Source organism: Pterocles gutturalis, unplaced genomic scaffold (genome assembly GCF_000699245.1).
Source record: "Pterocles gutturalis isolate BGI_N339 unplaced genomic scaffold, ASM69924v1 scaffold1942, whole genome shotgun sequence".
Lineage (NCBI taxonomy): Eukaryota > Metazoa > Chordata > Aves > Pterocliformes > Pteroclidae > Pterocles > Pterocles gutturalis.
In genome coordinates this window covers 1-11,232 of record NW_010112368.1, presented here as the reverse complement: position 1 = coordinate 11,232, position 11,232 = coordinate 1, and positions in this window count along the sequence as shown.

Genomic DNA, 11,232 nt, shown 5'->3' with positions numbered 1-11,232 from the left:
GTGCCCTGGAACCTGACACAGGCTTATAATTCATACCCAACAAGGGCTTCTGCTGGCTCCCCATCCCATAAATACCACCGTTATTGCTGTGTCCCTGTGTGCTTCTAAACTCATCTTTCCTTTAGAAATTACCCAACACCAACATCCCGTCACAGACCAGGGATGCCTGAAAAAATAAACCTGCCCTGGACCTGATTTACAATGGAGCTCAGGCTTCCTAAGGTGCTAAGCCAAAGCATCAGGTCTATGCACCCTTAATTTAAGGAGAATTTAAAATTCACCTCAGAAGATTACAGATAAAGCCAGTTTCTGTTTCAAATCACTGGAAGCATGTAACTTTTTTTAGTGAGATAGATGAGATTCCATCATTTTGCAAAAGGGTCTCCAGCCTCAGGTGCACACCAGCAAACAAAGCCATAGATCATTGCCAGCATTTAATCTGGACCTTTGTTTTGTGTTTATTGTTGTCAGTGCTGATGGTTGTGAGACTAGCTGTGAGGCAGGATAGAAAGAAATCTCTTCAGAGCTTTCCACAAACACTTGGGTTTCCTCTTTATACAGACTCTGAAACTCATTAGGAGAGAGACAGCAGCTGTGTGTGGAATTTCTGCTTCAGAGAAATTATTTGGGCTATCTCAATAAATTAATCTTCGACTTTCAATAATAATGCAGTTCGTTCTGAGCCTACATTAAAAATGTCACACATCCAATCCTACCAGTCCTAATGACCCTAGTCAAGGACATTTCTCAAAATTTGCATCCAATGCAGACAAGTGAGGCATCACACTGGCTTTTGCAAATGAAAGCCTCTCATCATTATTATCCAAAATCTCCATTAGTAAAAAAAAAAAAATTATATCCTTGATCCCATTTCAACTTTAATCAGCCACTCTTTAATAATGAAAAAATAAAAACTCTCATCCTGTCATTATGGGAGAAGATACCCACAGCTTAAATATACAGAGGGAAATTTAGTGCATCTATTAATTGAAAATGCCAGTGAAGTGGGTCAATTTTATCAGGCATGAGACATCTTAGAGATCATCTGCAAAGTTCTTCTCCACCTTTCTCTGACATATGCTCAAGTAGCTCTGTGCTGCATTGCCTACAACCTAGGGATCCAGACATTTGCGATTTCTGGGGCTTGATTATTACAGTTTTTCCATTTATAATGAGAATATGCTTTTTCACCCAATGGAGCCGCAGTGCCTTTGACTGGAACCTCTCCAGCCATCTGTCATTTTGGGGTCCAAGGCTGGAGGCAAAAAAAAAATGAGAGAAAAAGCATTTCCCTCTTCTTGTGAAACTAGTAATGCAGTAACCTTTCACAAGTGACTGTCAAAAGGAAAATATCTACCCTGATTTAGAGCCAATTTAAAAATCATTAAAAGGATGTTAATGTTCAATATTTTAAAACACTGAATTTTTAAACTTCAATTTTTTTATCTTGGGTTTGACGCCAGTGTTTCAAAAGAATGGAGACTTTTGACAGCCACTTACTATCTCTCTACTGAGGGGTAGAAGTCCTCTGCAATGTCTTAGATGGGTATTTCAAATTACACAAAGTAGTTGGGGAGAAAAAGACTTTACTTTTCAGACACTTGTCAAAGGAATCTGAGCTTCCACTGGGAGTGGGGATCTAGCAGGAACATAGCATGGTATCATTTTGTGGCGTTCACTATTAATCCCAACAGTAAAAGTCTATGCTGCTACCAAATCAAGTGGGAATTCTTCTGTGGAGGCTGGAGCCTCATGTCGGGAGTATCAGGCACCTGCTCCCCATATGAGGAAGCGTCCAAGCTCAGAGTTCCTCTTGGGCTCCTGGTGAAGCCAATGGTGGGAGACAGCCCTTCCCAAGACAGGCATCTCTGGAGCAGCTCAAGACCTTGCTACGGATGGCAAGAGAGTCCAGGGTGCCCAAACTGGGCAGGGAGCACACTGGCAGGTACATGAGGAGATGTGGGTTGAATCCAAACCACAGCATGGGGGTCCTGAAGGGACAACAGACACGAGCCTTGCACAGCTACAAACTTCATCTGGCCTGCGTCCGGCCTCTTGAAGGTTTTCTTTCTCCAAGGTGTGATGTGAATATGGGTCTAATCTGTATGGTCACAGAAAAAGTAACGTTTAGCACTTTTTGTCCTTTTTTATCTTATTTATTTAAACTATTTTTTGAATCTTATATTCCTAGGGCCAACATTTTGGAAATGCTCTGAATCAGCTTCCCAGCATCTCAGCTGTCATGGTTGAATCCACATTGTCCAAATAACCCAGCTCTAATTAAGTTCCTTGGAGCCACCAGACCTTCAGAAGTAAGCAATGCCAAGAAATGTTATTTTGATACAGCTGCTTTGCTTTTCTGAGAGCCTGGCAAGCTACTTTGGTGGCTGAGAGTCCCAAAACTCCTGTTCAGGAGTAGCACATAGTCTACCCTTAGAAAAGGTTTTTCATTCTAGGCTGTAGCTTAAGAGGAAAAGACAGTACAGTTGAAAAACAAATGCTAATGACTTCTCAAATGTTATTGTCAAAGAATGCATCAGCTTTTGTTATAAAAATATATTATTATCTTCCTCTGAACACTTAGTGTTTTTCTGTCTCTTTTCCACTGCTATTGCAAAGAGCTTCTCCTTGTTTATGTTTTTGTGATGTCTGAAGCTGGTTGGGGAATTAAGCCTGTAATTGCATTGCTAAGAAGTATTTCTTAGATACATTTATTTTTTCCTTGGGGAAAGAAACTGTTAGGAAGAGAGTACACATATTTTGGCAGCAAAAGAGACAGCTATGACATTTGGTTCCTAAGTTATTACCTGGATATAATTTTAATTGTTTTCTTCTAGTAATAAAATCTAGTAACTTTGCTGCATTAGTTCCTTTATTACATTTCCAACATACATTTTGTTGTTATGCTCTTCCTAAGTATATTTGGGTCATGAAGATACCTTACCATACATATTGAGAGCCAGTTTGTTAAAGACACAAGGAGTTCTGCATTATTTCTCACCGGTGCAAAAAACAAGTTGGTTTTTCTTAGCTACTGCATATTTGATCATCCCTGTAATTGCAGTTTGAATTAGGAAAAGGACAGAGCAACCTGGTAAAAGCATTTGCAGGGACATCCTGCATACAGGCTTCCCAGCAACCAGGATTTCTCAAGACTGTCAAGTTGCAGTTGGTGTTTAAACAATGCTCTCCCCCTTTTTGCCTGCACCATGCACACACTGGCCATTGCTCATGCACTTTTTGATTCCTGCAGGACTTCTAAACTTTGCTTTGCAGTAACATGTAATATTACTGGGAGGCAGGAAATCAGGACTCGCAATTCAAATTGCCAAGAACTGTGAGACTTTGAAAAAGTGAGCTGTTTATTTTTCTCTTTTTCCAGTTTCTGAATGTGTACAATGTGCTCTGGCCGCAGAGCTGTCCCCAGCCACACGGGCATGCCTGCGGCACTGCCCAGGGACAGCATGCCTACAGCTTCTAGTTGAAACCCAACCCGCATTGCTCTGTGTCCTGCAAGTTGTTACCTGGGTAAGACTTTCTCTGCAGCCACATATTTTCCTTTCTCTTTTCTTCTAAAGGAAAACTGGAAAATTTAGAATAAGTCCAGGGCTGGGACTTCAAAGACTGGCACTCTTGCACTGTATTCTGGCACGCAGCGATGCACCCGTGTATGGGATCCAAACGGGTCTTGCCGGCTGTGTTTCAAGGCAGACATGCAGCACGTATGTAATCCCCAGGCAGTGCCCACCCGGACTCCCAGCCAGGATGAAGGGACATCGATCTTGCAGCCTGAAGCTCAACCTGTGGAAATAGTTGAAAGGGTTCTAGTTTAGGGAAGCAAAACACACTGGATAAGCTATAATTTTAATGGCATTTTCCACACATGCATACCTCTGAGCTGCCTACTGAAAGCTTGTTTCCTGCCTGGGTTCTGTGGATACCTTTTATATGGTGCATATACAGCATCTGGAAATTAAATGAAGAGTTAAATAATGGCTCTCTTGTGTATGGAGCACAGTAAAAATTACAGAGGGAGTTTTTATAACTTTTTTAATATAATAAAGTTAAAGAGACCGAATGCTGTTTTTATGATATGAGATTTCCAGATTGCTCCCAAGTCAGCAACAAGCTATTCATAATCTTTTATTATAGCATTGTCATGATGACTGTAATCAAGTCCCTGAGCTACCTGATGATACCAAGGGTATCATGAAGCTGGTAAATACTGATAAGTTTGCATTTAATGTGACATTTTTAAAGAGTTTGGCTTTTGCTTTTTCTAATATTAAAAGCCTGTTGATAAGTTTGGATATAGCTTCCTCTTTTAAAAGTATCTGTGTTTTTGTAGATATCTTTAGGATACCAACATATGAGCTGATTTGGTAAAATAAGAGCTAGTGTTTCTACGGTAAAAAAAATTCTCCAGCCTCCCTCCGCACGCCCCTGCTGTCTAGCATTTTCAGACACCAATTAAAAATTTGATCTAAGCAAACACTGGCAGGAAGGTATCTAAGTAAGAGCATGCTGATTATTACAAATGTTGGTTGTACTTTCCTGCTAGGCTTTTTCCTGCATATAAATGCTAGCACAGTGCAGTGTCAGCTGGACCCCAATTCCTGCAGAGCAGCTGGGCTAACTTCATACCAAGGGGCAAATCAGAAGGTTTGCTTTGATGCCCTGTTCCATGTGTTCCTAACATTTTGAGGTGCCATCTGTAAAAACAGGCCTTCTGTTGGGGTTTGCACACATCAATAGATGAAGTACTTGCTCTGGTTCATCTGTGTGCTAATGCTACACAAACAACAGCATATCACAGCCCTGAAATTTGCATTTAGAAAATGTAAATCTTCTCCACTTGCTAGCACCAGAATCAGAACAGCTCTTCCCCCTTTTCAGCCCCATGGCTGCATTGCCCATTCCTGTACAGCTTACACACACTATTCTAGCCTCCTTTTAAAAGCCTTCAATGATGGATATTCCTCAGTCTCATTCTGTGCTTAATTATTCTTGCTATTAGAAAGCTTTTCCTAATGCCTAACTTAAACCTCACCGTAATTTAAGCCATTATTTCATAATGGAGAATTAATTCCTTCCCTCTCTACAGCTACATTTTATGTGTTAGAAGTTGCAGTCATGCCTCTCTGTTCTTTTCCTTTTAGCAAAAAGCTCCAGTTCCTTCAGGCTGTGGTTTTGGACCATTCTCCCCTGGATGCTCACCAGTGGCTGCATTGCTTCTGAGCCGCAGTGGCTGGGCACATGATCCAGCTGGGGCCATGCCAACGCTGAAAGAAGAAAGATTTCCACTATGTGTCAGAAAGACAAAATCCTGCTTGTATATCTTATGGAAATAGATACTTCTCTGGAAAGAGTATAATGTTACTGACTTTGGTTCACTTTGTGATTTAGTAAGTGCCCTGCCCCGTCCTGGCAAATCTTCTCCTGTTATACTGGTGCTTATCTGACGTTGGCTTTAGCATATTTGAGTAGATGATTATCACTACCTGTGTATAAAAACCTTTCACTTGGTCTGATTGAATTGCATATTTTTTTTTGTTTTAATCATTTATTCAATTTTTCAAAATTATTGTGAATTCTAATCCTATTTTGCAGTCCTCCAGGTATCCCTTGCCAGATTGGGATCGTCTGAAAAAATAATAAACATATTCTCTATGTCTCTGTCCATGGCAATAACAAAAATACTGAATTCTGGTGAAGGACAGACCACAATGAAACCCTGACTTATGAATTAAAGTGCACTGCAGTATACAATTTACAAATGATTTAGCATTGAACTCACAGACGTGGACACCTACCTGCTTTTCCTGTGATCGCTATGGCGATGTTAATATCAGTCTGCAAGTCTGGCAGAAACAGTGACAGCACAGGGCAAAACTTTGTAATTTATCCTTATTTTCTTCCAGGAGTAAAAAGGCTTTCTGGAACCATGCTTTGATCAGGGTAATAGAAGGTGTCCTGGAAAAAGTCCTCAGGATTTTCTTTGACACCTCTGCCCAAGAACATGGGGAAATGGTCTATATCTGATACTCTTCTGAAACTTTGCCCTCCACATTTGCCACATGGAAAGGACTTATGTCAAGGCCTCAAGAGTGGATTAATTGTGGGGATTCAGCACAGCTCCCCACCAGTATCCTGCCCCGTAGTGAGCACAGGTTCCTGTTCATGTGGCTCTGCAGGGTCCTCATTTATATCAGGTTCCTTTCTGTTCTGGAACTCACAGGATCCTTCACCCTTTCTGCAGCAAGATTTATTTGTTTCAAAAGAATTATACTTTAAACTAACATTAAAAATCCGTTATTTATTTTTTCGTATAATGAATTGGGCAAAATGAAAGAAAAACATCTCTCCTATGCATTTAAGAACTTTTTCTATTGAAAGGAGTGAAAAAAACAAATGAAAAATTGCTATGAAAACCACATCTGTTTTAGTTACAAGGTTATTTTTCTTTGGAAAAAAATACATTCAGAAAAAAATTTCAAGTGGTTCTATTCAATGTCATGTCATCTGCCTGTGAAATCCCTGCAATGACCTTTGCTGTCACAGCTCTTGATCAGCCAACAGCATATAATGACTTAATACATGAACTGAAGCAGTATCGAAATGAAAGAGCAATCATCTTTGGAAGGCAAAATGTCAGAAGGAAGGCATCAATCAACAGAAGTGAGTTCATCTGTGGGCCACTGAGATGCTCAGAGCAGGAGCACTTGCCCTGTGAGCAGGGGCTGAGGGAGCTGGGCTGGTTCAGCCTGGAGAAGAGGCAGCTTGGGGGGCACCCAACAGCAGCCCCCAGAGCCCATGAGTTGGTCATCAAGGACATGTAGCCAGGCTCTTCACAGCTGTGCCTAGTGGAAGGATGAGGATGGGCATAAAATTTTAAAAAGAGACATTCAGGCTGTGTATAAGGAAAAACGTTTTCCCCATGAGGACAGTCAGGCGCTGAAGCAGGTTGTTCAGCCAGGTCGGACCATCTCCATCCTGGAAGCTTTTCAGGCCCCAACTGGATACAGCCCTGGGTAACCTGGTCTGACCTCAGAGCTGACCCTGCTTTGAGCGGGAGGCTGGGCTACAGACCTCCTGAGGTCACTTCCAACATGAATTTTCCATGGTCCTGTGATTTGTACACTGACCAGGACAGGCAATGGCAGTGATTTTAACTTCTGTAGAATCATAGAACGGTTGGGGTTGGAAGGGACCTTAAAGATCATCGAGTTCCAACCCCCCTGCCATGGGCAGGGACACCTCCCACTAGCCCAGGTTGCTCAAAGCCTCATCCAGCCTGGCCTTGAACCCCTCCAGGGATGGGGCATCCACAGCTTCTCTGGGCAACCTGGGCCACTGCCTCACCACCCGCACAGGAAAAAATTTATTCCTAATATCTAGTCTAAATCTGCCCTCTTTCAGCTTAAAATCATTACCCCTTGTCCTCTCACTACACTCCCTGATCAAGAGTGCCTCCCCATCTCTCCTGTAGCCCCCTTCAGGTACTGGAAGGCTGCCAGAAGGTCTCCCCAGAGCCTTCTCTTCTCCAGGCTGAACAACCCCAACCTCTGGACTCGCTCTAACAGGTCCAGGTCTATTCCACTTTGAATGTACTCCTGCCCTTAACTCTGGATCACACATGTAGTCACATACGTTATTTAGTGTTTCTCAGAGTGTAAATAAGCTGAACAGCAGCTGTCACCCAGTGAGGAGACACAGGTTGTAATGTAGAAGTAAAAAGCCCGCTTTAAGAGAGAGAAATATGTCATGCAGCCTGAGGAAACATCTGCAATTAAAATAATTGCTGTGCTGGAACATGGCATTTATTCAGGAAGAAACATACGTAGGTAGAAACAGTTGTAATATATCATTTTCCTAGCACCAAATCCATGGTAGTTTTACACCACAGATTTTCAGTTTAAAACTTTTGAATGCAGTGAAAGATGATTTATCTGATCTACATGGTACAGTTCAAATGTTCTGTGATAAAAATGAGCTATTGATCTCAGGAGATTCTAATTTAGATCAGTTCACTTAAAAAGAGTAATAAACTGAAATGGTCTGGGAAGCTTCTGTTTCAAATGACTTACCAAGGAGTTAAACAATTTAGTAACCCCAGCCAGCAATAACTTTAACAGTAGCCAGAGCCTCAGATTTTACTAAGCCAGACTTTCATGAACTATTCACACAAATATATGGGTAACAGCTATTTGTATTACACTGGTGCCCAGAGAGATGCTCATTTGTAGTGGACCTTACAAAAATATAAAAAGTAAAATAAATTCTGGAAAGCTCAAAACACAACCTTAGCAGTGATACTGAGTAATGGTTTGGGCATAACAACTTGTAAGTAAAGTATGAGGAGGTCAGTCCTCTTTTCCCATAGATTTTCCATCACTGAAACTTGAGCTTTTGCCAAAGATTTGGGGATGTTTCTAGAAAAAGCTTAATTAATATTTTACTGCTGAAAAGCTGACTAAATTGGTACTTTGTCAATACAGTTCCTCACAACCACAGTTTGGTTTTAACTGCCTAACCTGTGTAGCTCTATGTTGGTTGTTTTTTTAATGAAGTTTATGAATTATGCATTAATTGAGTGGATTAAAACACTATAAAGGTGAATGTACAAATTGCTGTAAGATTGCACTCAAATATCAATAACTCAGAACAGGCTGTGTCCTGCACAGGTACTGTTCGATATCCCCATTAATGACCTGGATAATGGCAAAGCATGGATGTCCTCAAATGTGCGAATAACGAGCAAAGGGGGACTGAAACCACTTGAGAGGGTTAGAATTTAAAACAATACCTCGGAAAATGATCTGAAGTCAGGAAGATGAACCGCAGCATAGACAAGTACAAAAAAAAGTACTACACTTGGAAAGAGGAACAAACAGAAAAAGGAAAAACAACTGGGCAGCAGCACAGCAGAAAAGATGGTTCGTAATCTAAGCATGACATAACTGATGTTGTGCTGTTGCCAGAAAAGCAGCTTCTGTCCTGAAAAATGGACAGTAGTTCTCCTCTCATCAGCACTTCTGAAGCTTGACAAGGAGTGTCATGTCCTGGTTTAGATTTTACATATCCATAGGGATGCAGACCGTCTGCTTGATGTTAAGAAAAATGTCACTTAGAAAATGTATTTTGTTGGGGATGACTGAAATAACATGGGTTTGACTTAGCTTAGCAGACTGGTGGGAAGGCAAAAGAAAGGTGATATTGCAGAGGCTGCACGGAGGGACAGAAGACAAGAAGGACAAGCAGGATATTAGAATAATTTGTAGCAAAAGAGAAGCCCATGCAAGAAATATGTCTAGTTAGAAGAACAGTTAATCAATGGAACAAATAACCAAGGGCACAAAACCTCTGTCACTAAAGGTTTTGAGAAAAGTATAAGCAGATATGAATTGCTCCTTCAAAATGCACCCTATAAAGGAAGCCATGAATTCTTAGCTCTGAATTAGAACCCCAGAAGTAGGTAAGGGGAGTCCCAAGCAAGATGTCAGAGGAGATTGCAGAAGGCCTTACTCAAAGCTACAATAGACTCCTGGGACATGAAGGAGTCATGCTTAATTATCCATGAAAAGATTTGATTCAGTTCTCCCTGCCAGAAGACTATCTAATCACCACATGGTACCTACAAGATGGCAGAAGATCTTTGTTAAAGACATCCTACTTCCAGTAAAATACTACAATATGCATTAGCACACGAGCTGAAGTCCAAAACAGGAGTTTCAGGAGTAAGATACAGGCTCTATTTGCTTTCTACACCAAAGGACAGCTCCTCCAATGGAGGTGAAATCCTGTTTCTCTTTTCTACGTGTTGAGTGTGTCGTGGCCTGCTGCTATGCATGCTCTCTGAGTGCCCCAGGAGCATTGCACCACTAGTGCACATGTTGCACGGACACTCACAGACAGAGCATTTGTTAAAAATAAATAGATCTGGGGGGCTGTTTCCATAGGGTAATGCTCCAGTCCCTCAAACAGCAGGGTTGTTTACTGTCCAGATGGTGATGGGAGTCTCTGTTGTGAGGGTCCTTGCATCAGCATCTTCAGCTGGACCTGGTGAGACCCCCAAACCTCTGCTCACTTGGCATGATCCAGCTGGGCTGTGGTCATGACCACTCCAGCACACACATGGTCTGTTTCTATTGATAGGACTAAATTATGCACAAAACATCTAACTATCTTGGCCATGTACAAAAGGCTGTGCTATGTGCCCATTCCTGTATCCCTGCAAGAACAGTTTCCACTATTTACAAGTCTCTTTCTACGTGCAGTCTGCTCAGTTCTGTAGCAGTAACTGCCTGGGTGAGTCCCTCAGACAGCCAGGTTCTTGTCCAGGTTAATCAACACATCTAACACATAAATAGTGCCCGTCTGTTGGTCCATCCAGACACATGAGGAGCTGCCCAGAGGAATCTCCAGGCCAGTCTGAAACTCTGCCTGAAGGGCTCCTGCAGCAGCTGCCCAACAGCTTTGCTGTGCAGGGGCTGTGAGCTCAGGCAATCGCTTTGTCCCAAGGCGGTCTCTTGTCTTGGGCAGATCCCTCGTTTCACGTATGCAGAGAGAGCTCTGGGACCAGGCGTGAAGTGTGCTGGGCGCACACTCAAGAGCAGCCCTGATCCCCAGCTACACCACAATTACAGCTGTAGGACAACTGGAATTTCAACTTTAGATCTCACTTATGACTGAAATTTCAGGCTTTTGCCCCACACGCGTTCACAGAGCAAAGGGCACACGCTAAGCTCCAGAGTGGAACCCTACATCTGCCAAGCATCCTCTGTACTGGTTATTGCCTTATCAGTTTCCATGGCAGTGCTTTTACTCTTTACCCAAAGAACACATCCTCTGTGCTTTCACTACTTGTCATTGTAGGACTGAAGCCCTTTGTTAAAAGCTTCGCTTGATGGACAAATTTAGAAGCACATAAGCCCGATGAGACAACAAATTAATAATGGCCTGCCTGCATCAGTGTCCTGGGTTAAGCTGAGACAGAGTTAACTTTCTTCATAATAGCTAGCAAGAGGCTGTGTTTTGGATTTGTGCTCAGAAGAAAGCTGATAAAAAGTGATGTTTACGTGGCTGCCAAGGTCTTTCAGCTTCTCTGGCTGTCTGCAAACAGGGGAAGCTGGGAGGGAGCACAGCCCCAGTTACTAGCCCAGGATTTGATCTTAGGTTCAGGACTGAGACCCAGAGTGTCCAATCATCTATTCCATAACACACACGTCATGC